Below are 27,050 nucleotides of genomic sequence, written 5' to 3' on the forward strand. Positions count from 1 at the left end.
GTTGTGAGAGCTGCCATGGACCTGGGTTTTTCCTGGCCGAGGTGTCGAGCAAGCCACTCTTCATGGATATTATGCTTAAAAGCCGCGAGGGCTTCGGCATCCGGACAGTCGACTATTTGGTTCTTTTTAATAAGGAACCAAGTCCAGAATTTCCGGGCTGACTCTCCGGGCTGTTGAGTAATGTGGCTTAGGTCATCGGCGTCTGGTGGCTGCACATATGTGCCCTGGAAGTTATCGAGGAATGCGTCTTCCAGGTTTTCCCAGCTGCCAATGGAATTTGCTGGCAGGCTGTTCAGCCAGTCCCAGGCTGGTCCTTTGAGCTTAAGGGGAAGATATTTGATGGCGTGTAGATCATCTCCGCGGGACATGTGAATGTGGAGAAGGAAATCTTCGATCCATACTGCGGGGTCTGTTGTGCCATTGTATGATTCGATGTTTACAGGTATGAACCCTTCTGGGAATTCATGATCCATCACTTCGTCGGTGAAGCGGAGGGGGTGTGTGGCACCTCTGTGTCGGGCTATATGGCTACACAGCTTGAATTGGTCTGGGTTGCTGTGCTCGGCCCGGACAGACTTGTTGATGATGTATCTGGCGCGACGATCATTGTCGCATGCTGGGGCACGCCCCCGCGATCCATAGATCGATCTTGGCCGTCCTGCTTTGTTTTCTAGAATATCTTGCAGGTCTTGCATGTTGCCCTGGGCCGTAGTGTATCGGCGTGGGGGTGCGGGCTGGTATTCGGGCTGATATGTCGTTTTATCCTGGCCATGGGGTGGTCGGTCAGCCGTTTGGCGCTCGAGTCCATATTCCTCGGCTGCGAGGACTTCAGTCCATCTATCTGTGAGCAGGTGTTGATCAGCTTGGAGTTGATGCTGCTTCTTCTTCAGGCTCCTTGCAGTGGCTATAAGCCTATGCTTGAAGTGCTCCTACTCCACGGGGTCCTCAGGCATGCCGAATTCGTCGTCAGCGGGGCTAATCTCATCTTCGGAGGGGGCATGTAGTTGTCCTCCTCCGGGTATCCGTCCGTCGCCTGTTCTTCTGGGCTGACCTGCTCATCTTCCTGTTTAGCCTGCTCGAAGGCGGGCTGATCAGGGTCATATTCTTCTTCGGCGCCATCCGGATTATTTTCGTCTCTGGGGCCGGTATTGCTGTGGCGGGGCTTGGAGCGGCGCCGACAATGCCCATGCTTTGTTTTTCTTCCCCAGTGGTTATCCTCTGTTGCCTCATCGCCATTGGTTTCCTTCGGAGTGTCCACCATATATATATCATATGAGGAGGTGGCCGCCCACCGCCCTATGAGCGGTGGCTCCTGTAATTCTCCTACATCGTCGTCCATACCGTCGATGTCTTCGAAGTCGAAGTCAAGTACGTCGGTTAGGTCATCGATCGTGGCAATGAAGTGGGTGGTGGGTGGGCAACGAATTCTGTTGTCGTCTGCTTCCCACTCAAGCCAGACATAGTTCGGCCCAGAGTCTCCTGACAAAGAGAGAGACTTCAATAAGTTCAGCATGTCGCCAAAGGGCGAGTGCTGAAAGACGTCCGCCGCGGTAAACTCCATCATCGGAGCCCAACCAGGAGTGGAACCTACAACCGGATATGAATCCGGGGGTCCGGAGTCACAGGTTCCCTCAGAAGTAAGGCATGTGTTCGGCTCCATCGCCGATGAGGGTACGACCAGCGGGGCGGGGTCCAGCCCTCCATCCTTAGGCAATGCAACCTGCCCCGGATTTAGATCCGACGCTTTTGCCGGGGTGATATCCCGAGCATCGTCTGACAACAAGTCTAAGCCGTCCTCATCGTGGCTGTTCGGCGCTCCTGATAATGGCCCGAATCCATCGAAGATCAAGTCCCCGTGAATATCCGCTGTGTAGTTTAAGTTTCCGAACCTGACCTGGTGGCCAGGAGCATAGCTATCGATCTGCTCCAGGTGGCCAAGCGAATTGGCCCGCAGTGCGAAGCCGCCGAACACGAAGATCTGTCCGGGGAGGAAAGTCTCACCCTGGACATCGTCGTTGAGGATGATTGAAGGAGCCATCAAGCCTGACAGTGACGACACAGAGGAACTCTCGATGAAAGCACCAATGTCGGTGTCAAAACCGGCGGATCTCGGGTAAGGGGTCCCGCTCTGTGCATCAAGGCTGATGGTAACAGGAGGCAAGGGACACAGATGTTTACCCAGGTGTCGGTGTACTAGAATAGGGGTACTCTAGTATCCCGAACTTGTGCACGGGCAGTTGCAGCACCCCGCGGCAAGGCTTGCCGGGCGACCGCCAAGATCCTCCGTGGTTCCTTTGGAGCCATTCAAGAACAAAGTATTCAAGCCAAGGAGGCAAGGCCCCGGCAAGAGGAGCTTGCCAGGAAGGCCAACCAAGGCATCCCAAGGAACTTGCCGCGATGCGTCACGTGTCCCAGCAAGGCAACAAGGCCCCGACAAGAGGAGCTTGCCGGGAAGACCAACCAAGACATCTCGAGGCCTGGTGAGCGACAAGCTTCCGGGCGCGACAAGACGACGACCGCGGCAAGGCGCTTGCCGCGGCAAGTAACCACTCTGTACCCATGCTCCAGCACATCCGCCAACGTGTCGCTCTGGGGGCCTTTCTAGGCGCGCGTGGCGTGAGGCTCTGAGCCAGCGGTGCGCGGTGGCATGCGACACTGACAAGATCGCCATCGTGGCGAACGGTGGCGTCCCTGACGGTCCCTTTCTGCACTGTTTGGGCGACACAGACAGGCATTTAATTCCTTTGTCCCCTGCCGTCAAGGTTAGGTAGGATACACTGTGCAAGTAGGTGTACCAACCGCAACACTTTTTACGCTTTTACCCTTCTCTGCGTTGCCACCTGTCGGTGACCCCTTGAGCATATAAAAGGAGGCCCATGCGCAACATAGAGGGGGGTTCGGCTCATTCGGAAGCCAGAAAATCACCTAGCTCTCTCGAGCAAGAACACAATACAATCGGACAAGCAGCAGTAGGAGTATTATCTCTCCGGAGAGCTCCGAAGCTGGGTAAACTGCTCGTGTGCTTCGCCTCGATCTGCTCTTCGTGCGACCTCCGCCCCCCGCCAAACCGAAAGGGGCCCGGTCCGCCGGCCCCATAGGTGTTCGTGGATCAGTTTCCCCGACATCTTTGGCGCGCCAGGTAGGGGGTGTCGAGACTGCGTGAACCTGATCCGGCGTTCACACGAGCTAGATCTTCATTTTCTTCATTGACATGCCACCGAAGAAGAAAACTTCGGCGGCAGCTGCTCCGTCCACGTCACTTCCACCACCACTGGAGCAAACGGGTGGTGGAGTGGACGCTGGTGGAAGAACGGACGTCGACGAGGAAGCTCACGATGCTGCCAGGTCCAAGGACAAGGCTACGCAGACCTCGGCGTCCGTACATGTACCGCACCCATCTCAGGAGGCGCAGGACCGACAGCGTCATGGTATTCGCAGTACCATACTTTCGTTGGGACAAGATCGAGCTGGTGGATCTCGGGGTGCTCAAGACCAACATGCACGTCAACGTGCTGGCACAAGCGAGACACGGTCGCCTGGACGGGATGCTGCTCCTTCTAACATAGTTAGAAGTCCAAGCATATCCCGCTCCTCGCACCGTTCGCCACTGCCGCCCACCACTCCAGCAGAAGCTTTGGCGCGAGCTCAGCTGCTCCTGGATTACCCTCCAGCGGAAGACAAGATCGACCAATGGAGGGCCACCATTCAGAGTCTCATTGGCTTTGCCAATGGCGTCACTCCACGGCAGCCAAGTGCATCACAGCCCCGGCAGGACTGCCAGGCACGAGCCGGTGGCAACGAAACCGGTGGGGGTGCAACCACCATGCACTCGTCGGATCCACCTCGACAGTGACTCCACTGCATCATTGGATCCACGAGCTCGTCGCGATCAGCGCCAAGTTTTTCACGAACGACAGCAAGAAGACGCTCGTACTCGCATCGAGCGCCGAAGAGAAGTGCGACGTCAATCCTACAAGCGCGCTGGGCCCTCTGTTGACATGCATGCGCCAGGGGAACCAGGCGACTTGCCGTACGCGGTAGGTTGCCCTGCGTTCACTCGTGAGCTGCGGCAAGTCCAGTGGCCCAGCATGAAGAACTTCAAGCCAGATGTACCAGAGAAGTACGACGGCAAGACGCATCCGTCGGAGTTCCTCAGCATCTACACCATCGCGGTGCATGCTGCCAGAGGACGGGACGACAAGATCCTTGCCAACTACTTCCCGCTGGTGCTCAAGCCCAATGTCAGATCCTAGCTCATGCACTTGCCGGACAACTCCATATCCTCCTGGGCTGATCTGTGCCATCAGTTTGTCGGCGCCTTTATAGGTGGCCACAAGCCTCATGGCCAAGAGAGCGATCTTCATCTGCTCGCCCAGAAGGAAGGAGAGCCCCTGCGCAAGTACATTCAAAGATTCAGTCGCGTACAGCACAACATCCCAGATGTCCACCCTGCCGTGGTAATCAGCGCGTTCCATCAGAACGTGCGGAACCGCAGGATGCAGGAGGAGATGGCGATGTGCAAGATTAGAGATGTCAGTGAGCTATATGCCCTGGCCGACAAGTGTGCACGTGCTGAGGAAGGGAGGAAACTCCCTGGAGAGAACACAGGAGCAGGAGGATCTGATAGTGAGGACACTGCCCCGGCAAGAAAGAACCGACGGTGGAACAACAGGAAGAAGAAAGGCAAAGATGTGCTAGTTGTTGAGCAGTCCGGCAAGAAAGCCGAAGCTGGTAGCTCCGGCAAGGAGGTTGCCGCAGCTGTGGCAGTCACCGACAAGCAGGACGGCACCAACAAGCAATACTGCAAGATCCACCGCACCAAGGGCCATGACCTCCAGAGCTGCAAGAAGGTCGAGCAGCTTGTCGAGCAACAAAAGGCTGAATACGAGCGGCGCGACAAGTAGAAAGCTCAGGAAGGTGCTGGAGGAGCTAGCAAGAAACGTCCCGGCCGAGGAGGACGCCACGGCAAGGCCAAGCAGCGGCAAGGAGACAGACCTCCCCACGGCCGCGACAAGGATGAAGATGACGACGACGATGAAGATATGGATGAAGATGAGGCCGATGAGCAGGAGTTCCAGAAAGCCACAGAGGTCCTGTGCGTTGACGACGGTGCTTCTCTGCATACTTCACACCGCCAGCTCAAGCAGTGGGTGCGGGAAGTTAATGCGGCAGAACCACCCGTCGAGTCACGCAAGCCTCTGAAATGGTCCAGCACGCCTATCATCTTTGATATTGAGGATCACCCTGATCGCATAACTGCGGTCGGGTGCTTGCCGATGTTGGTTTCACCAACTATCCGCAACCTCAAGGTCACCAAGATGCTAGTTGACGGCGGGGCCGGCTTGAACTTGATCTCCTCCGCAGTACTCCAGAAACTCCAGATCCCTGATAGCGAGCTCGAAGAGACCGGCACATTTCAAGGAATCAATCCGGGAAGGAGCAAGCCGAAGGGAAAGATCACGTTGCCAGTAACATTTGGCAGCAAGCTGAACTTCAGGACTGAGAGGGTCACTTTTGACATTGCTGACTTTCCATTGCCTTACAATGGGATACTTGGCCGTCCAGCACTGGCCAAGTTCATGGCAGCCTCTCACTATGCATACAACGTACTGAAGATACCAGGCCCGATAACTGTCATCTCTGTCCCTAGCGACAAGAAGGATGCCCTTATCTGCACCAACAAGATCTACCGGGAAGCAGCAGCCGCAACAGATCGCGACTCACTTGCCGTTGAAGCTCCCGGGGAGAAGAAGAAGACCAAGTCCGGCAAGAGCTCTGATGCCCACTCCGGCAAGCGCACCTCTTCGGAGTGTTGTGCTACCGTCGAGGGCGCACCATCGAGCTCCACCGGCAAGTGTAAGAAGACAATGGCAGCTCCACCAGAGACCAAGAAGGTGTCCGCCAAGGAGGACGGCACTGGTGGTACCTTCACCATCAGTGCCACTCTCGACCCTAAATAGGAAAGCGCGCTCATTGCTTTCCTGCGGGCGAACGTCGACGTGTTTGCATGGCAACCGTCTGACATCCCCGGTGTTCCCAGGAAAGTAATCGAGCACCATCTTGCCGTCTGTCCTCATGCGCGGCCCGTTAAGCAGAAAGTCAGGAAACAGGCATTGGAGCGCCAAGAATTCATTGCAGAAGAGATCAAGAAATTAGAAGCAGCAGGCCTTGTCAGAGGAGTGCTCCATCCTACGTGGTTGGCCAATCCTGTTGTCGTGCGCAAGGCAAACGGGAAATGGAGGCTGTGTATTGACTTTACCGATGTTAATAAAGCTTGCCCCAAAGACCCATTTCCCTTGCCGCGCATCGACCAGATTGTTGACTCCACGGCCGTATGTGACTTGCTTTCATTTCTTGATGCATACTCAGGATATCATCAGATCTTCATGGCAGAAGAGGATGAGGAGAAGACCGCATTCATTACCCCATGTGGCACATACTGTTTCGTACGGATGCCTTTCAGTTTGAAGAATGCTGGTTCAACATTTGCAAGGGTAGTCCATGACGCTTTTGAACCGCAAATGCACAGAAATGTGGAAGCCTACATGGGTGACATAGTGGTCAAGAGCAAGGACAAAGCAAATCTGATTCAAGATCTGGACGAAACCTATGCAAATCTGCACAAGATTAACCTCAAGCTTAACCCCGAGAAGTGCGTGTTTGGAGTCCCCTCTAGCAAGCTTCTCGGGTTCTTTGTGTCTCAGCGGGGAATAGAAGCCAACCCCGACAAGATGAAGGCCATTGAGCAGATTGAAGCACCAAAGCGCGTCAAGGATGTATGAAGACTTGTCGGTTGCGTAGCTGCTCTCAGCAGGTTCATCTCTAGGTCTGCTGAGCACGCCCTGCCATTTTTCAAAATATTGAAAAAGGCAGGTCCAATGAAATGGACTCCGGAAGCGGAGGCTGCGCTGCAGGACATGAAGAGATACCTGTCCTCCACTCCAACACATGAGATCACAGTCGTTACTCGCTTTCCGCTGAAGAGGATACTGCAAAATCCAGAAGCGACAGGCAGGATTGTCGAGTGGGCACTGGAACTGTCAAGCTTTGGCCTCAAGTTTGAGAGCACTTCAACTATCCAAAGCAGAGCATTGGCAGAATTCATAGCAGAGTGGACGCCAACACCAGATGAAGAAATTCCAGAAACGAGCATCCCCATCAAGGAGGCAAGCAAAGAGTGGCTGGTGTACTTTGATGGTGCCTTCTCGCTGCAAGGCGCCGGTGCGGGCGTGCTACTTGTTGCACCCACCGGAGAGCACCTCAAGTACGTAGTCCAGATGCACTTTCCCAAGGAGCAAGCAACGAACAATACTGCAGAGTATGAAGGATTGCTTGCCGGTCTCAGGATTGCAGCTGACCTTGGGATCAAGAAACTCATTGTCAGGGGTGACTCACAGCTTGTCGTCCGCCAAGTGAACAAGAACTATCAGAGTCCGTTGATGGAAGCATATGTTGATGAAGTGAGGAAGCTGGAAGAGCACTTTGACGGCCTGCAGATGGAACATGTTCCGAGAGCTCAGAATGACATAGTTGATGGCCTGTCGAAGTGCGCCGCACTAAAGTTGCCTGTGGAACCAGGGATCTTTGTGCTCAAGCTGACTCAACCGTCTGTAACGCCATCAACTGGACAGAGCAAGAAGAGGAAGTTGATTTCTGGTGACTACTTTCCGGCAAAGCTCCCCGAAGCCGCTGCCAAAAAGGTCCCCAAGATCAACACCAAGGATGCTGAGGAGCAGTCTGCTCCGGCAAGCCTTAGGGCTTGTTCCGTTGAAGCGAACGCTCCCGACAAGTTTTGCTCCGGCAAGCTTGCCGGGGAACATCAAGCTCCGGTAGAGCCACAGGTTCTCGCCGTAGAAGCGGATGCTCCCGCAGCAGCAGATATGCCTTTAGTCCTTGTTGTCGAGCCGCAAGCTCCAGCATGGGCACAACAGATTGTCCATTTCCTTCAGACAGGAGAACTTCCCAAAGAACAAGAGGAAGCGGAAAGAGTAGCCCGGCAGTCAAGTATGTACCAGTTTGTCGACGACACACTGTACAGAAGAAGACTCAACGGTGTGAAATTGAAGTGTATTCACCGGGAAGAAGGACAAAAGCTGTTGGCAGAGATACATGGAGGCATATGTGGTCACCACATTGGCGCAAGAGCACTTGCCGGCAAGGCATTCCGGCAAGGTTTCTTTTGGCCGACAGCCCTCCAGGATGCAACTACACAAGTAACCAAGTGTGAAGCGTGCCAGTTTCATTCCAAGCAGATACACCAGCCAGCTCAAGCTCTCCAGACGATCCCTTTATCCTGGCCATTTTCGGTCTGGGGGCTCGATATCCTCGGTCCCTTCCCCCAAGCTGTCGGGGGCTTTGAGTACTTGTACGTTGCAATCGACAAGTTCACAAAGTGGCCAGAAGTGGAACCAGTGAGGAAGGTGACAGCACAGTCAGCAGTCAAGTTCTTCAGGTCGATTGTTTGCCGTTTCGGGATCCCTAACAGGATCATCACCGACAACAACACGCAATTTACGAGCCGCACCTTCATGCAGTACGTCTAGGATCTTGGCGCCAAGGTCTGCTTCGCTTATGTTGCTCATCCGAGAAGCAACGGTCAAGCGGAGAGGGCAAATGCTGAAGTGCTGCGCGGGCTCAAGACCAGAACTTTCGACAGGCTGCACAAGTGCGGAAAAAACTGGATCGACGAGCTGCCGGTGGTTCTTTGGTCGATCAGGACGACGCCAAATCGAGCCACTGGCCAGACACCTTTCGCTCTAGTCTATGGAGCAGAGGCAGTTCTCCCCATGGAACTCGTATACGGGTCGCCTCGAGTGCTCGCTTATGATGAGCTTGAGCAAGAGCAGCTGCGACAAGATGACGCGCTGCTCCTTGAGGAAGACCGTCTTCAGGCCGCTGTACGAGCCGCTCGATACCAGCAAGCTTTGCGCCGCTACCATAGCCGCAAAGTTAAATCCAGAAGTTTCGAGGAAGGCGACCTTGTTCTTCGGCGCGTTCAGTCCGCCAAGAATTCCAACAAGTTGACGCCGAAGTGGGAAGGCCCTTATCGGGTGAAACGAGTCACTAGGCCTGGCGTTGTCCGCCTTGAGACCGAAGATGGCGTACCGGTGAGCAACTCTTGGAACATTGAGCATCTTCGTAAGTTTTACCCGTAGGGCGCGGTTGCCGGAACCCGTTCCGGCAACCACCTTTTGTACAAGTCTTGCCGATGTTGCATGTAATCCTTTGTACAAAACCGGGCGCAGACCCCGTGCGTAAGTAAAGCTCATGTGCTCCGCACGTCTTGTCAAATTCATGCTTTTTACTTTATATTTGCATGTGTTATCTGACACTTTGTGCAGCACCTACCCCCGGTAAGCAATAACGAGCCATAAGGCTCCATATCTTTATTTTCTCTTCTTTCTTCTTCTCAAAAAGGAAAGGAATGTTCCCTCGCCCACAAGTTTCCCAGGGGGAAGGAGAAGATAATGGTGTGGACTAGGCATCGTTCAAGAAAGTTTTCGCCTTACCGGAAAGCAAACGACAGAAAAGCTAAGTTGCCAAAGTTTGAGCAATCAGTTTTTAAATTTTAAATTCTTCCTTGAACGACCGTGCTTTGTATGGAAAACCTGTGCGCGGAGGAACCAACTCGTAGCTAGTTGCGCCCTTACTTTTTTTCGAGTCTGCTCAACAACTTAAGTGAGCTGCGACTAGTTTCGACAAGGTTTCTTGTCGGAAGCGGCACCGCCAGCAGGCCGCTGATGTCCCGCACTCAGCGCTCGCGGCAAGGGTGCCTGCCCCGACAAGTTCCCTAAAAGCATAGGGTAAAAACATACAAAGCAGGGAATCAAGTAAAGGAAATAACATAGCGATCATTACCCAAAATAGAGTTATATTACAAGATAGCTTGTCGCAGCTCTAATAGATTGTTCTCGTGACATGACCAGCAGCGACAAAGAGAAAAAGAAATGGGCGGCCTAGTCTACGCGATCGCCCTCAACCCTCTTGATCTCGCCCACCTTGTCCACAATGGGTGCGACAAGGGCCTTGAGCGCATCCAGATCAGCATCCGGCGGCAAGGATTTGAGGACGTTGGTGAGGTTGAGGCCTGGATTGCGGAACGCCACCTTCATCAGCACCTTCTGGAGAGCCAGCATGCAAATCCTGCGCGACTCGTCGGCCAGCTACTTTGGGATCCTCTCCCGGAGTGGCTGGAGGGCCGTCGCCGCACCTTTGAAGAATAGGCTGAGCTTGGCGCTGGGTTGGAGATGCTCGTCGGAGGGATACCCAAAATCCTCCATCCCCAGCTGCGCCAACTCCCCGTCGATGGCAGCGGCAGCATCCACAAGACCTTCAGTCCAATGCTCCACTGTCTCCCTGAAGGCGTCGTGGGCGGCAGCAGCATTCGCCAGCAGCACCTCGTCGGCCTTGATCTTCTCCGACAAGGCCACCTCCCGCTCCCTGGCGCCGTCCAGCGTCTGAGTCAACGTGGCCAGCTTCAGCTCGAGATCTGCGTTGGAGTCCTTGGCGGCGCTGAGCTCCTTATTCCTCTCAGCGAGAAGACCCTGCAGCTCACCATGAGCGGCAGCATCCTTCTCGCGCTCACGCTTGAGCGCAGCGAGCTCCTCGCCGCTCGCCCTGAGATCGGCTTCCAGCTGCGCCACCTTCACCTCCAGCTCCTTCTTGGCGGCCTCAGCAGCTACGGCAGCGTCCCTTGCCTCCTTGAGAGCCCCGCCAATCGCTTGCTCGCGTGCGGCAAGCTCCTCCTCGTGGCTGTCAAGATTGACCTTGCGCTGCGCCAACTCTCCTTCCTGCGCAAATAAGTTTTCGGCGAGAAGCCGTTGCTTCTCTTCAGCTTCAGCCTTCTCGAGGAGGAAAGCTTTCCGCTCCTTGAGAAGTTGCTCCCGCTCCTTCGCCAAGGACCGGAGAGTTTCCTGCCTGAGGCCCCGGAGCTCCTCCGCGCGCTTCTCAATGTCAACTCCCGCCTTCGTGACAAGTGCCTCTCGGGACGCCAGCTTGGCTTGTCAGGCGCGGTAGAGCAACAACAGCTTCCGCAGCAGCCGCTCCTCCTCAGACTCGTCGCTGCTACTGCTTGGCGCATCGACCAGCGCCAGCCCAGCAGAGGCGAGCACCTCTTCGTCAAAAGTTTCTCCTTCGACCGGAGCCCTGGAGCTCGACGCCCAGGGGAGCTTGATGAAGATGCCATCGCCGGCCTTCAGGTAGGCGCGGGCTGCGGCTCTTCGGAGCCTGGCTCTGCAGCAGTGGCAGGGGGATCGGCAGTCGGTGCAGCGCCTGGCGCTCCTGCGGCCTCGGGGCCGTCAGTGCGATCGCCGGATTCCTCGCCAGCTTCTGCGGCGGCAGCCTTGGCGGCCTCTTCACCGGCGGGATCATCAGCACCGGCCTCTTCTTCGGTGGCGGCGGCGTCGTCGTTGTTGCCGCGCGCGTTCTCCTCGCCGGCATCCTCGGTTTCCATTGGCTCCGCGGCAGGTGGATCTGAGGAACGAAAAAGGGAGAAAAGTCAAGCAAAAATCCAAGAAAGGAAATTCAGAAGAAGAAGAACCCAAGGGAAGTTTTCAGGCAAGAAGATTACCTGTGCTGGGGTCTGCGGTCGCGGTCTCAACCACCGGAGGATCACTGGTGCCGTCCCTTGCCGGAGAACTGTCCCTTGCCGGAGAGTTCTCCCTTGCCGGAGATCGCTCCCTTGCCGGGGACTCCTCCCTTGGCGGCATAGTCAAAGCAGATGGCACCTCGAGAGCAGCTTCCGGGCACTCCTGGTGAGGCTGTTCTGCTCCTACACAAATCAACAGTCAAGATATCAGTAGAGAAAAGAGCACCCATGCGCGCCTAATGGCAGGAAGTAAATTATAAACTTACGCTGGGGGCTGCGCTGGGGGCTGCTTTGGGGAGTAGTTGCCGGGTCCGTCAAGGTGGTCTCAGACACCCCCCCTGCTGACACGGTGGGATCATCTTCGATGACAATCACCGGGGCCTTGGCTCTCTTCGCCGCTCTCTGGGCCAGCGTCCTGAAAAGGAATGGATCTAGATCGAAGCAAGTCAGATACAAGACGAAAGCAACAAGATAGCAAGAATTGAAGAACTACGAGGACAGCAAGGAATCTTACTCTTCTTCTTCATCGTTGGAGCTGAGCGCGGAGAGATCAAAGTCCGGCTCCCCTCCGGTGCGGCGAGGCGGAGGAGTAGGTTCCCTTGCCCGCTTGGCAGGAGCAACAACGGTGGACTGGGAAGACCCCGCTCCAGTTGCCGCAGCGGCGTGAGGCACTCCCGCGGCAACGGTGCTTGTCGCGGTAGAGCGTGTTGCGCGGCTTGGAGGCTGTTGACCCGTCGGCCGCCCCGCTACGTCCGCAGCCTTGCGAAGACGCCTCCTTGCCGGAGCCAGGGGCTCCGCCTGCGGCAAGTTGTCTGAAGGTTCGGGCTCTTCCTCGCTGGGCTCGCTCGGCTCAGCTTCAGGGCCGGCAAGATCTTCCTCGCCGGCAAACTCCTCGCGCTCGGCAAGGCTTTCCGCCTCTGCTGCCTCTGCCTCCTCCACGATGAACCCGAACACGCCCGCGGCAGCAGCTGCGGCCGCCTCTTCCAGCCTGGTGGCGATGCGCTGCATCTCCGCATCGGTGGTGTCGCGGGTGAGGCTCTTCTGCTCATCAGCGCGGACCGGCACTTCTACCAAGTCGTCGAAGAGCGCCCGCATGACGTCATCCGCAGGTTCTTGCCAAGTTGGGGCGATTCCGTGAGAGTCACACAACGGCATCATCACGCGGATGCGGTCAAGTGAAGAATTGTTGCACAGCGGAACGACATTCCGCGGCAACATAAATGGGTGCTGGGGGTCGCGCTTGAACAGCTCCAGAAGCATCGCGTCCAATTCCAAGACCGTGAAGTTGAAATTGAGGCCCGGGCGCAGCCTCATGATATCCGCCGAGTTCTTGAACTCCCAGGCGGGTCTCCCCCTCTCCTGCAGGGGGCGATACGGCAGCGAAGGAAATCTGCGCCTACAGCGCCTACAGTGAGCCCGGCAAGCCTGAGGCGAAGGATGCGGGTGACGGCAATCTTCAGCCTGTCATCTTCCGGGGCCACGTTGCTCCAATCATTGCCGCGTACTATTGGGGCTTGGCGCACGGCAGTGAATGGCTGCGGCTCCTCCTCGACGATCCAGCACCACTCTGCTCTCCACTCCTCCCACTTGCTGCGGAGCTCACCCTCCAGATATGCTTCCTTCTTGCCGACTCTCGAGATCCAAGCGATCCCGCCGGCAAGAGGCTCTCCTCTCTCAACCCGAGGCATGAAGAAGTGGCGGAAAAGGGCTACGTTTGGGTGGACTCCGACAAAGTTTTCGCACAGATGTGCGAAAACTGCCATGGTCAGAACGGCGTTGGGGGTGAAGTCAAGGAGGCGGAACCCGTAGGTGTTCATGATGTCGCAAAAGAATTCAGAGAAAGGCGGGCAGAGCCCGCAGTAGAAGAACAGCGCGAAAAAGGGGTACCCGTTCGGAGCCAGTCTCGAAGCGGTGGCCGGGAGTACCCTCGTGCGCGGATGCGCTCGCGTCTCCGTCGACCAGAAGAGGTAGTAGTACTCCCTCAGCTCCTTCGCACCGAGCTGAGGGGAGAAGAGGGCCCGCTCCTTCCGCAGCGCCGCGAGCCGCTGCGCCTCGGCCGACTTCACACCCTTCCCCTTGTCGGCTTTTGGAGCCATGGCGGAGGTGGTGGAGGAAGTTGGCGGCGTTGGTGATGTTGGTGGCAATGGGGGGCGGAGCGCTGCTCTCCTTCGGCTTCGGGAAGAAGGGGGGAGCGGCCGAGATTTGTGAGAATGGAATAGCAACCGGCGAAGTGGACGAACTGCCCCTGTTTCCCCTGCTTATAAAGAGGGAGGGGGCGGACGTTTCGCCCTTCCGAATAAAGAAACCACCCACGATCTCTCCCATGATGCCGCAATCAACGCGTGCCGTTCGGGGAGGGCGCGGTGGATGCGGAGCAAGATTTGGCGTAACCCAGGCCGCGTGTGCCCGTGCCCTGTTTTGGGCCTAGCCCAACAGCGCTCGACACCGTGTGTGGCCCAGGCCCGGGGGCTCCTGTCGTTGTACTAGAATAGGGGTACTCTAGTATCCCGAACTTGTGCACGGGCAGTTGCAGCACCCCGCGGCAAGGCTTGCAGGGCGACCGCCAAGATCCTCCGTGGTTCCTTTGGAGCCATTCAAGAACAAAGTATTCAAGCCAAGGAGGCAAGGCCCCGGCAAGAGGAGCTTGCCGGGAAGGCCAACCAAGGCATCCCAAGGAACTTGCCGCGACGCGCCACGCGTCCCGGCAAGGCAACAAGGCCCCGGCAAGAGGAGCTTGCCGGGAAGACCAACCAAGGCATCTCGAGGCCTGGTGAGCGACAAGCTTCCGGGCGCGACAAGACGACGACCGCGGCAAGGCGCTTGCCGCGGCAAGTAACCACTCTGTACCCACGCTCCAGCACATCCACCAACGTGTCGCTCTGGGGGCCTTTCCAGGCGCGCGTGGCGTGAGGCTGTGCAGCCAGCGGTGCGCGGTGGCATGCGACGCTGACAAGATCGCCATTGTGGCGAACGGTGGCGTCCCTGACGGTCCCCTTCTGCACTGTTTGGGCGACACAGACGGGCATTTAATGCCTTTGTCCCCTGCTGTCAGGGTTAGGTAGGATACACTGTGATAGTAGGTGTACCAACCGCAACACTTTTTACGCTTTTACCCTTGTCTGCGTTGCCACCTGTCGGTGACCCCTTGAGCATATAAAAGGAGGCCCATGTGCAACGTAGAGGGGGGTTTGGCTCATTCGGAAGCCAGAAAAACACCTAGCTCTCTCGAGCAAGAACACAATACAATTGGACAAGCAGCAGTAGGAGTATTATCTCTCCGGAGAGCTCCGAAGCTGGGTAAACTGCTCGTGTGCTTCGCCTCAATCTGCTCTTCGTGCGACCTCCGGCCCCCGCCGAACCGAAAGGGGCCCGGTCCGCCGGCCCCATAGGTGTTCGTGGATCAGTTTCCCCGACACTAGGTTCGGGCCCTCTCGATGGAGGTAAAACCCTACTTCCTGCTTGATTAATATTGATGATATGGGTAGTACAAGAGTAGATCTACCACGAGATTTGTAGAGGCTAAACCCTAAGAGCTAGCCTATGATGGTATGATTGTAATTGTGATCGGCCTTCTAAGGACCAACCTCTCTAGTTTATATAGACACCAGAGAGGGCTGGGTTTACATGGAGTCGGTTACAATAAAGGAAACACAATATCCGGATCGCCAAGCTTGCCTTCCACGCAAAGGAGAGTCCCATCCGGACACGGGCCGAAGTCTTGAGTCTTGTATCCCCATGCTTCAATATTCTGGACGTTGTACACAGTCTGCTGTCTGGATACCCCCTAATCCTGGACTCCCTCAACACCGTCGCTGATCTCCGCTGCCTCTCCATGTAAATGAGCCCTGGCCGTATGTATGCGTGAGTAGGCCTTTGAGACCCCTCCTGTATGTACGTACGTGGCCGTATTTACTTTCTTGCACCCTATCTGTACATACGTGTACATGATATAGACGGTATTGTGTGACATGTTACGTCCGTGCCTCTACTACGACACGTGCTCTTCCTTACTCGGCCACGGTTCATCGCTACAACCTGCAGACAGACCGATCGACCAGTATGCACGTAGACGTTCATGACGAGACAGACAACACTACGTACGGTTTGACTGGGAGGGTCCCAGCTGTCAGGGACGTAAGGAGGCACTTATTTGCATGTGAAGATATAGCTGGGGGGGTCCAGCTGTCAGGGGGAGAATCATATTTTTTGCCCGTAATATGGACGCACATCCTTGCATAAGATGTAGCTGGTGGGTCTCAGCAGTCAGGGATGGAAAGTTTCTTTTGCGAAATACAATGGCCCATCCGATGGGTCCCTGCTGTCAGGTGGAGCAATCATTATTTTGCACATAATAAGGAGGCACTTCCTTGATGCGGTCGTGGACCCAGATGTCAGCCTCTCCATGTACAGTACTCTTCTGATGGAAGTCGTTCCTTGACCACATTGACCACGCTGCGCTGAGAGCACCAAGGCGATGGACAACGGTGAGGCCTATGAAGGGGACAACGCGGAGCCAGGGAAGAAGCGGCAGTGGATGCCCATGCGGAGAGGAGTACAAGGGTTGACTGGTTCAATTGCGGTGTGAGGCTACCATTGCCGACGAATAACAGGGGTTACGGGTGAGTAGAGGGATGGCCTGGCCAGATCTTGGAGTAGGGTGGGGAGGTCAGTCCTGCGCGGCAGCAGAGCTAGCCACAGGAGGCAGGAGCAGGCGGCACGACTTACACTAGTTTGGGCGGCTGGAGCAAGAAGATCAGAGGTTCTAGAAGCACTATGACCGTTGGATGGACATCATACGTTCACTTGAGCTACAATCGTTCATATTGACTAAGTTGACAAAGCCCTCCGTCCGCACCGGTACGCCCACAAGTCAGCCTCCAACTATGGTGGGTCCCAGATAGCAGGGGGAGTATTCACTTTTTTGTGTGTAATAAGGAGGCACTTCCTTCGGTGTGAAGATATAGCTGGTGGGTCTGAGCTGTCAGTGGGAGGAACATTTTTTTTCATGAAATAGAGGCCCTTCCTGTGGGTCCCTAGTGTCAGGTGGAGGAATCTTTATTTTGTGTGTGATAAGGAGGGACTTCCCTGCGTGCGGCTGTGGACCCAGTTGTTAGCCTCTTCACATATAGTCCTCTTCTGATGGATGTCGTTCATTGACCATGCTGCCCCAAGAGCACCAGGGCGGTGGACAACAACGAGGACTAGGAAGGGAACGACCCAGAGCCGGGGAATAATTGGCAGTGGTTGCCCATGTAGTGGGGAGTACGAGGGTTTACTTGTTCGGCTACCGCCGTCGAAAAATAACAGGAGGTGTGGGTGAGAAGAGGAATGGCCTGGCCAGTGATGGAGTAGGGTGGGGTGGTGCGGTCTGTGCGGTAGCACAGCCGGCCACGAGAGGCGGGAGCAGGCAGTCCCACCGGCACTGGTTTGGGTGGCTGGAGCAAGAAGATCAGGTATTGAAGAGCCAACACAGCCATTGGATTAACATCCCATGGTAACTATTGCTAGAATCGTTTGTAGACTAAGTTGATAAAGCCTTTCGTACATGTCAACCTAGTAGACCCACAAGTCAGCCTCCAAATCTGTCCCAAACAACATACAACCGAAATTTCTAGCCAGATTCAAATTAATTTAAAAATTAAAATACCTTAATTTAAATCCAAAGAAATTTTACCCGCAGAAAAACAATGAAATTTAAAATATCAAAATCCGAAAGAAAAAATATATTTGGAACTAATTGCCTGTTTGTTGTATTTTTTCATCTTACAAGCCATTAATTATTACTTGTAGTGTTGCGGGAAACCACAGCCACCTATGGGACCAAGGGCCCCTTGCTGGTTCGGCAGGGGGGATGTCACGTTGCACAAAGAGCAGAGGAGCGTGGGGCAGCACGGCAGGGATCACACGAGCAATTTTACCCAGATTCGGGCCGCTGCGAGGCGTAAAACCCTACTCCCGCATTGGTGGATTAATGGTGGAAGAATGGTAGTGGAGCGTAGTATGCTTGCCCGACAGGGGCGACAATGGCTATGCGTGTATGGATGTTCGACTCTCCAACCTCGCGAACCCTTTCTACGGTTGCCATGGGCCTCCTTTTATAGGTTAAAGGGTCATCACAATGGCAAATCAATCATTATCCACTGGGAAGAGAGCAAACAGTGCTATCATACCTAACTCTACAGGCTGACAAAGCGCATTAAATGTGCTACCGAACGTCACATTGTTGTCTGCCTGGCAAGCTTTGTCGGGCATATTTTGCCAGCTCCACGCCTACTTGTTTGACAGGTCACACGACAGGTATCATCTGTAAGCTTTCCTGTAGAAAGAGGCTGCCATGTGGCGAATGGTTGCCACTTAATCACTTTGCGGCTTGACACCGCACTGATTGAAGACGTGGGTAGTGGGGGAGTGGTTGATGAGGTGTTTCTTGCCTCCGCAAGTCCCGGATGGCCCTGTCTGGACGTCTTGGACGCACTCTTCCGGGGGTTGCTCTGCCATTGCCAAGCCCGTTTTCCCGGGAAGGGAGGCTTTCCTCCTGGTGGTATCTGGCTTCTCTGGCTTGATCTTGGTCCTCTTGTTCTTCATGGTGGTCCTTCAAGTTGTTGGTCTCTTGTACTCTGGCATGGCCTGATGCCATAATATTGTTCCCGTGCGTGTGCACAATCAGGGCAAAATACCCAGGGTCTGTTGCACCGATAGAAGCCCCCGGGCCTGCCCCGATCGAACAGCCGGGCTTCATCGGGGTAGGCCCTAAAAAAGTGCACAGGCACGGTCGCCGAAGAGGCTGGCCTCTTGGGGTCTTCTTTGCTTCTTCATTAATCTTGAGTCCGAGCCAGTCTCCGGTTTTCCCGTGCATCGTGTGTAACGTTACGGCAAAACTTAGATCATGGCCCACATGGCGCTCACAACCCATGATCACGAGGTGAAAACCGCCATCCCACTTGCCTCAATGCTTCGGGTGCATACTATACATGTACTCCATGCATTGGGAGGGGTAGGTGGCGGATGCGGAGAACACAGGTGTGAGTGCCATGGCGAGAAATCAGCTGTCGCTGGTTGTGGCAGCGGGTCGGTCCTGATCCCCTGCGCCTCTAGATGGTTGGGGAAGCCATATTGGATGGGTGGGGTCGCCGTCCTCTGAGCAAGGGGCTAGCCCCTTGCCTTGTCATTCTATCAGAGGAGGTAGAAGCGGTGCATCTCCATATACACATGCTTCTTGTTCTTCCCCCGTAGTCTTTCTTCACTCGCCATGGTGAGAGGACGAGGGCGTGGCGGTATTCCAGCGGCGGCGCCGAGGGCTTCTGCTCTACAACGCATTCCCCCACCTCTGGATCCCGTGGAGCCGGAACCTACTACGAGGGGCGGAGGGAGGGGGTGCGGCCGGTGTCGCCGCAATGCTCGAGGGAAAGGAGGATGGGGTGATGCTCTGGCCGCGCTCCCACCGGCGGCTCCTCCCCCGATGGAAGGCCATGTTGGAAATCAGCCTAGTGAGGTTGTCATCAGGGTATACAAGCCACTGTGCGGCCATCTCTATCTTCCTACTCCATTCACACCGGAAATGGAGCTTGATCCGCCACATGCTCTGAGGTTGCCCATGAGGGGCTACGGGAACGGTGGCATGTGGGTTGATGTCGACTTTCCCGTTCCTCATGTGATGTACCTCTGTCGTGGTTGGAAGACCTTTGCTTGTGCCCATAGCTTGTCGGAGGGACACATTCTCCAGTTTAAACTAATGGAGAGCGGCCTGCTTTCCGTCAAGATCTTCGGGCGCTCGAGAATTCGCTTAGGGTACTACGTGGGGAGCTCCACCGACAACGAAAGCTCCTCCCCGAGTGAGAGCGATGGGGAGGATAGTGGCGGCGATGACGACCACAGCAGGGGAGGGAGACGACTCTGACTCTGGCTGAACATCGCCCGCACCATCTTCATCAGGTGGAAGCACCATCATCTGCATCTGCATCTCCTCCTCGGCAGGTTGATTTGCTGGGGAGTTGGGTGCAGAGGCGGGAGCGGTGCCTCCTGGCTTCCTCCAGTGGCCTTCTAGCTAGACTCTGGTAGGCTTCCTTTTAGGCTGCAGCTCCGTTAGCCCTGCCGTGTCCTCCTGGCATGGATGTTGGGTCGCCTCTGCCATGCTCTCCATTGATGCGTTCACTGGTGTCTCCCCGTCCCTGTCGGGCTACCTCTCCTAGGGCCCGACAGGGTTGACCTGGGATCCCGCCCAGACACTCCGTTTGCCCTCGTTGCCTTCACCTGCCATGCCTGGGAGGAGAGGGACAAGAAAGGGGATTATGGGGCACTTATCTTTTTTCAATCTTAAACTTGTAGCCAAGTGCCAAATTTTAGTTCAAATAATGTAACCTCTCGAGTCCATGTCTGTGTCCTATAAGGCTTGTACTTGTATAATCAGAATATTAATGAAAAAGATGATCCTTGCCAGGAACTCGTGCATGTATATGTTCATGCAGAGGTGGGATGCCTGTTTAGTTAAATAAACGAGTCTTCCCCGGCAGGCTATCCTACAAGTACCCCATTTCTATTTTGTTGCTGGGGACTGGGGCCTACCGGGCAAAAACTAAAGGGACCAGCCCCCCGCCAACCCTTTCTCAGGAAAGGCCACTACAACCACCTAAGTTGAAGCAATGTTGGAGCCAAAAGTGGGAGCACCTAAGCTTTGAATAGCGGCAGAGGTTTCTAATGCACAAGTTTTAGCTTACAGAACTATTATGGACAAGAGGTAGAACTTAAGTGTTTGCCTTGCCGGGTATTGTAGTGCTGGTCCATCTTCTCAACTCCTTGTATGAGCCAAGTTCACGGTAGGAACCTGTAACTTTATGCAGATGAGAATGATGCAGGATGCTATCCTATCTATATGCATAAGCAGATGGTCATGTAATGCTTATGCAAATGCTCTTGGAATGCTCATGCATGCATGCAACTTGGTCGGGGTCCCCCAGTGCTTCTTTTATTTCTCTGGTGCACAAGGCCATCGCCCTGGCTTTGTACAAGAGGTTACATGTAGCTGAGGCAAGGCCTGTACAAATGAGTGGCTGCCGGGCAGCTTAAGGGTAGAACTTGCGGAGATGCTCAATATTCCATGAGTTTTGCAATTGAATGCCATCTCTGGTTTCCAGACGGACTACGCTAGGTCTGGTGACTCGTACAACCCAGCAAGGGCCTTCCCACTTTGGCATCAACTTGTATGTACCCTTGGCCGACTGAACGTGCCTAAGGACAAGGTCACCTTCTTCAAAACACCGGGCATGAACCCTACGGCTATGATAGCGACGCAGGGCTTGCTGATAGTGTGCAGCACGTGTAGTAGCCGGAGACGATTCTCCTTGAGTAGCATGGTCGTCATGCCAGTGCTGATCTTGCGCTACTTCATCGTAGGCAAGCACTCGAGGCGACCCATAAATAAGTTCCTAGGGATAATTGCTTCTGTCCCATAGATCAGGGAGAAAGGATTCTGCCCAGTAGCTCGATTTGGTGTCGTTCTGAGGTACCAGAGGACCACCGGCAGCTCATCGATCCACCGCCTGTCGTGCTTCCGCATCGAATCAAATGTTCTTGTCTTGAGGCCCTGCAGAACTTCTGCATTCGCCCTCTAAGCTTGTCCATTGCTTCTGGGATGTGTGACAGAGGCAAATCAAATCTTGCTTCTGATGGTGCGAACATACTGCATGAAGGCATGCCTCGTGAACTCGATGCCATTGTCGGTAATGATCCTTGCCGGAACTCTAGATCGACACACCAGTTCTTTCAAGAAAATTATAGCTGACTGAGCAGTAACCTTTCTCACAGGAGTCACTTCTGGCCAATTTGTAAACTTGTCGATGGCAGCAAACAAGAATTCAAATCCCCTGATTTATCGGGGGAAAGGGCTGATGATATCGAGCCTCCAGACCAAAAATGGCCATGATAAAGGGATTGTCTGAAGAGCTTGGGCAGGCAGGTGGATGTTCTTGGAATGGAACTGGCAGGATTCACATTTCATGACTAGCTTGACTGCATCTTGGAGGGTTGTAGGCCAATAGAATCATTGATGGAATGCTTTCCCAACTAATTCCCTTGATCCAATGTGGGAGCCGTACATGCCTCTGTGTTTCTCAGCCAACAGTTCATTTCCTTCTTCCTGCAGATGCACTTCAATTTCACACCAATGGGCCTCCTTCTGTACAGAGTGTCATCGATAAACTGGTACATACTGGCCCTCCGAGCAACTCTTCCAACCTCATCTAGGTTATTGGGGAGTTCTCCGGTTTGTAGAAAGTGGACTATGTGCCTTTCCCAAGTTGGATCCTGGGGCTCGGTAATGAGGACTAGCGGCACCTCCTCAACCGCGGGGGCACACTCCTCGTCCGCGGGGACCGTGGTCCCGGCAGGAGCGTGGGGGCCGGCAAGTTGTGAGTTTCCTGCAGTGTCCCTTCCAGGAGCACGAGGCTCTACCGTGAGAGGCTTAACAGAGTCCATCTTTCTCCTCTTCCGGGACATTGTTGCTGGGGATATGGAGGGCTGAGTAAGATGGAGCACAAAAGTTCCTGGTTCCACAGGAAGCTTATGTGCGACACACACTGACAGATGATCAGCTATGCTGTTTTCTGCAAGGGGTACATGCTGTGTTTGCAATCCGTGAAAGCGCTCCTCCAATCTTCTCACTTCCTCAATGTATGTCACCATCAATGGACTTTATTAATCCTTGTTGACTTGTCTCACCACAAGCTGTGAATCTCCTCGAATAATCATCCTCTTGATTCCCAATTCTGCGACAATCCTGAGCCCGGCAAGGAGCCCTTCATACTCTGTTGTATTGTTGGTTGCCTCTTCCCGCGCAAAATGCATCTGGACGACGTACTTCAAGTGCTCCCCATACGGTGCGAAAAGAAGCACGCCAGCCCCTGCACCTTGTTGGGAAAAGGCACCATCAAAATACATAATCTATTATGGGGGCGCTTCCTTTCTGGGGATAACTGTTTATGTCACTTCCTCATCAGGGGTTGGCGTCCATTCTGCAATAAACTCTGCCAACTCCCTGCTCTGAATTGTTGATGTGCTCTCAAACTTCAGACCAAAACTAGACAACTCCAAGTCCCACTCCACTATTCTACCAGAAGACTCAGGGTTTTGGAGTATCCTTTGCAACAGGAAGCGAGTGAAAACCATGATCTCATCGGCTTGGAAGTAGTGGCGCAGTTTCCTTGAGGCCATGATAAGACCAAAGACCATTTTTTGTACGGCAGAGTACCTCAATCGAGCCACTTGTAACAAGTAACTAACGAAGTACACTCGGTGTTGCACCACTTTCTTCCTTGCCGTGTCCTTGAGGTTGTCATCGCTGTCATGCTCACTTCTGTCCTGATCCTTATCTGACTCTGCTAGTCCTCGCTCGCTCTCTGCCTCGTCCACCTCCCGCTGTGCCACCAAAGCTGCGCTAACCACTTGGTTGGTTGTCGCTAAGTATAGTAGCAACGACTCTTGTGGTTTAGGAGCAACCATGGTGGGCATAGAAGATAAGTAGGCCTTCAACTCTTGTAGGGCCGCATCTGCTTCTGGGGTCCACTTCATGGGTCCTGCCTTCTTCAAGATTTTGAAGAACGGCAGGGCATGCTCGGCAGAATTGGAGATGAACCTACTTAGCACGACAATGCATCCGTCAAACGCCTCACATCCTTAACTGTCTTTGGTGCTTGGATCTTCTCGATGGCTATGATGTTGCCGGGATTGGCTTCGATCACCTGATGGTACACAAAGAACCCAAGTAGCTTGTCGGAGGAAACACCAAACACACACTTCTTTGGGTTGAGCTTCAAGTTGATCTTATGCAGATTTGCAAACATCTCCTCCAAATCGTAGATAAGAGTTACTCTGTCCTTGGTCTTGACCACAATTTCATCCATATAGGCTTCAATGTTTTTGTGCAGCTGTGGCTCGAAACCAATCTAGACTGCCCTTGCAAAATTAGACCCGACACCCTTTAATCTGAATGGCATGCGGATAAAATAGTACATACCACATGGGGTGATGAACGAGGTCTTCTCTCCCTCTTCCTTGGACATGAAGATCTAGTGATATCCAGAATATGCATCCATGAAGGAAACCAAATCACATCCTGAAGTGGAATCCACGATCTGATCGATGCGCGGCAAGGGTAATGGTTCCTTTGGGAAATCCTTGTTGAGATCTGTGAAATCTATGCAAAGCCTCCATTTCCCGTTAGCCTTCCGGACTACTACTGGATTTGCTAGCCAAGTGGGATATAGCACTCCTCTGACCAATCCTGCTACTTCAAGCTTATTGATCTCCTCTGTAATAAACTGCTGCCTGTCAAAGGCCTGCTTCCAGACTTTCTGCTTGACAGGTCTGGCGTGTGGCGGATAGCAAGGTGGTGCTCGGTTACCTCCCTGGGAACACTGGGGATATCAGATGGTTGCCAGGCAAACACATCGATGTTTGCCCATAGGAAGGCAACAAGCATGCTTTCCTATTTGTCATCGAGGGTGGCGTTGATGGTAAAGGTACCATCAACGCCAGCCAGCCCTACCAAGACCTTCTTACTTTGTGGAGCAGTAACCTTGGTCCTTTTGTTGTTAGAACTCTCCAGCAAATCATCAATAGGCGCAGCACACTCCAAAGAGGTACGCTTCCCGGATTCTTTGCTAGAGTCCTTGATATCCTTCTTCTTTCCTCTGCTTTCCTTGGCGGGAACTGCTACTGCCGCTACCGCGACCGCTTCCTGGTACACCTTGTCAACGCAAATGATTGTGTCCTTTTCATCCGATGGGATGGAAATAATCCCATGTGGCCCAGGCATCTTTAAGGTATTGTAGGCATAGTGGGATGCCTCTAAGAAGTTGGCTAGGGCCGGTCGTCCAAGGTTCCCATTATATGGCAAGGGGAGGTCGACCACATCAAACACAATCTTTTCTGTCTGATAGTTCAACTCCCCTCCAAATGTCACATGCAACGTGATATTTCCATTAGGATGACTCCTGCCTGGATTAACTCCTTGAAACGTGCCGGTGACCTCTAACTCCTCTTCTGCTATCTGAAGCCTGCTAATAACCTTTGGGGAAATCAGATTCTACCCGGCCCCGCCGTCCACCAATATCTTAGTGACCTTGAGGTTGCGAATTGTCTGAGAGACCAACAATGGCAAACATCCTATCGAAGTGGTCCGGTCAGGATGATCCTCTTTATCAAAGATGATGGGCGTGCATGACCATTTGAGTGGTTTTCGGGCCTCTGGTGCTAGTTCCACGACATTGACCTCACGCACCCACCATTTGAGTTGGCGGTGAGAGGCATGTAGAGATGCACCCCCATCAATGCATAGGGCATCAGTGGCCTTCTGAAACTCCTGCTCACTGGTTTCCTCTTCATCCCCTCCATCACTCTAATCATCACAGGCTTCCTTCTATTGACCTCTGGCGGGTTTTCCTTTTTTCCGAAGAGGTTTGCTAGGGTGATTTTCTTCACCACCTCGACCCTTACCGCCAGCAACATTCTGACACTTTTCCTTGTCACGCTTCTCATACTCAGCACTTTGCCTCTTAACAAGCTGCTCAACTTGATAACACTCTTGAAGGTCGTGGCTCTTGGTCCGATGGATCTTGCAATACAGCCCATGGCCTTTCCTGGCCTTCTCGGCAGCCACGGCTTCCCTACAATCAACGCACATGAAAGATTCCTTGCCGCGGACTTCGGCCTTGGTTGTCTTGCCTGTACAAGGCATACCCAATCCTTCAACAGTCATCATTGCCTTATCCTTGCACCTCTTATTGCGCTTCTTGCTCTTATTCTGACTGGTGGATTCATCATCCTCTTCTGAATCAATATTAATGCAATCCTCCTCTCCGGGTAACTTCCTCCCTTCCTCCATCCGATCACACTTATCCACCAGAGTGTAAAGGTCCTTCATAGTGTTGGGCAACCGTACATTCATCTTGGAACGAATCCTGCGGTTGCGCACATTGGAGTGGAAAGCGTCTATCACAGCTGCCGGATGGATGTTTGGGATGTTCCTATGGACTCTGCTGAACCTCTACAAATACTTCTGGAGAGTCTGTCCTTCTTTCTGCTGGAGAAGCTGCAAACTGCTGGACCGGCCGGGTTCTTGATGGCCGCCAGGAAGGTGCCAACGAACTCATGGCAAAGGTCAGCTCATGATGAAATAGAGTTCTCCGACAAATGCATCAACCAAGACCACACATTGAACTTAAGAGCCAAAGGAATGTAGTTGGCGAATACCTTCTCATCCCTCCCCCCAGCAGCTTGGATGGCCAATGGACTTTCCATAGCTCACGAGTAAAGGCAGGGCACCCAACCTCAAACGGTAGGCATCCACCAATATTGAGGGCAGGCTCATCGACGTCAGGACCGTTGCACACATCAGTCTAGCGGCGGTCATCACGACATTGCTCAACGACAGTACGTGCCTCTTCCCTCCGCCTGTCCTCCAGTGCTTGCCGTCGATCTGGACACGCTCGAGGGTCAAAATAGGCCATCGAGACGTCATTAGGTTCTTGATGCTATCGAGGTCACGTTGGTTGCCGAGGCGGGGACTACACCGTTGGGGTGGCCCCTTCCATATGACCAGCAGCATGAGCCGCTGCCGTCGCTTGGGGAGGCTGTGGCGGGCCAGCTTGCTGTGAGTTACTAGCCTCAGCGAAACCGAGAAGGCTCTGGATGGTGGCACGCCACTCGTCGATCTGCTCATCTACAGGCGGGAACTTGAGTAGCAGCTGAGCCGGCGCCATAGCCTCCGTAGCTGTGCTTGGCATGGGTGATGACGATGCAGATCGTACCGTCGCTCGGCTTCTAATGGTGCCAGCACGGATAGTACTACGCCCTCGCTGTTGCGGGGTGGCCATCTGGATGGCGTGGTGGCGTGGTGAAGGCGCTTGAGGGCCAGCGGCTCTATCGGGTGCATCAGCTTGGTCGACTCGCCCAGGGGAAGGCGCATGCACAGGGTCGCTCCCATGACAGGGGTGGCCGGAGGGCGGCGGTTCGCCCCAGACCGAGCGCCATCACTGTGGCTGTGCCCATTGGTGAGAGGAGGGAGTTTGGAAGGAGTAGCCCCTTCACCCATACCTCGTGGAGTGTGGCCTTCGGGGTGTTGCTGATGTCGCTATCCCTCGGTGGCTCTTGCTCCTGCTTTGACCGTAGGGGAAATTGAGATGATGCCGCCTTCTCTGACCACATCCCCAGCGGTGTCCGCATCCTTGCATGTCTTTGCGCCTCTAGTAGTGTTTATAGCTGCGAGCGGCGGAGCCTTTGAGGTGGACAGTTGAACCGAAACATCGGACTTCTTCTTGGGCGCCATGGTCAATGGCGCCGTCGAATATGAAGAGGGCGATGAAGATGACGCGATGCACATGCTTTTAGGTTCGCGCAAGTGATCCCCGTACTTGGCGCACCATAGATATCGCGGAAAACCACGACCAGCTTGGAACCAAGGGCCCCTTGC

This window comes from Triticum aestivum, chromosome 2B, assembly GCF_018294505.1.
Source record: "Triticum aestivum cultivar Chinese Spring chromosome 2B, IWGSC CS RefSeq v2.1, whole genome shotgun sequence".
Taxonomy (NCBI): domain Eukaryota; kingdom Viridiplantae; phylum Streptophyta; class Magnoliopsida; order Poales; family Poaceae; genus Triticum; species Triticum aestivum.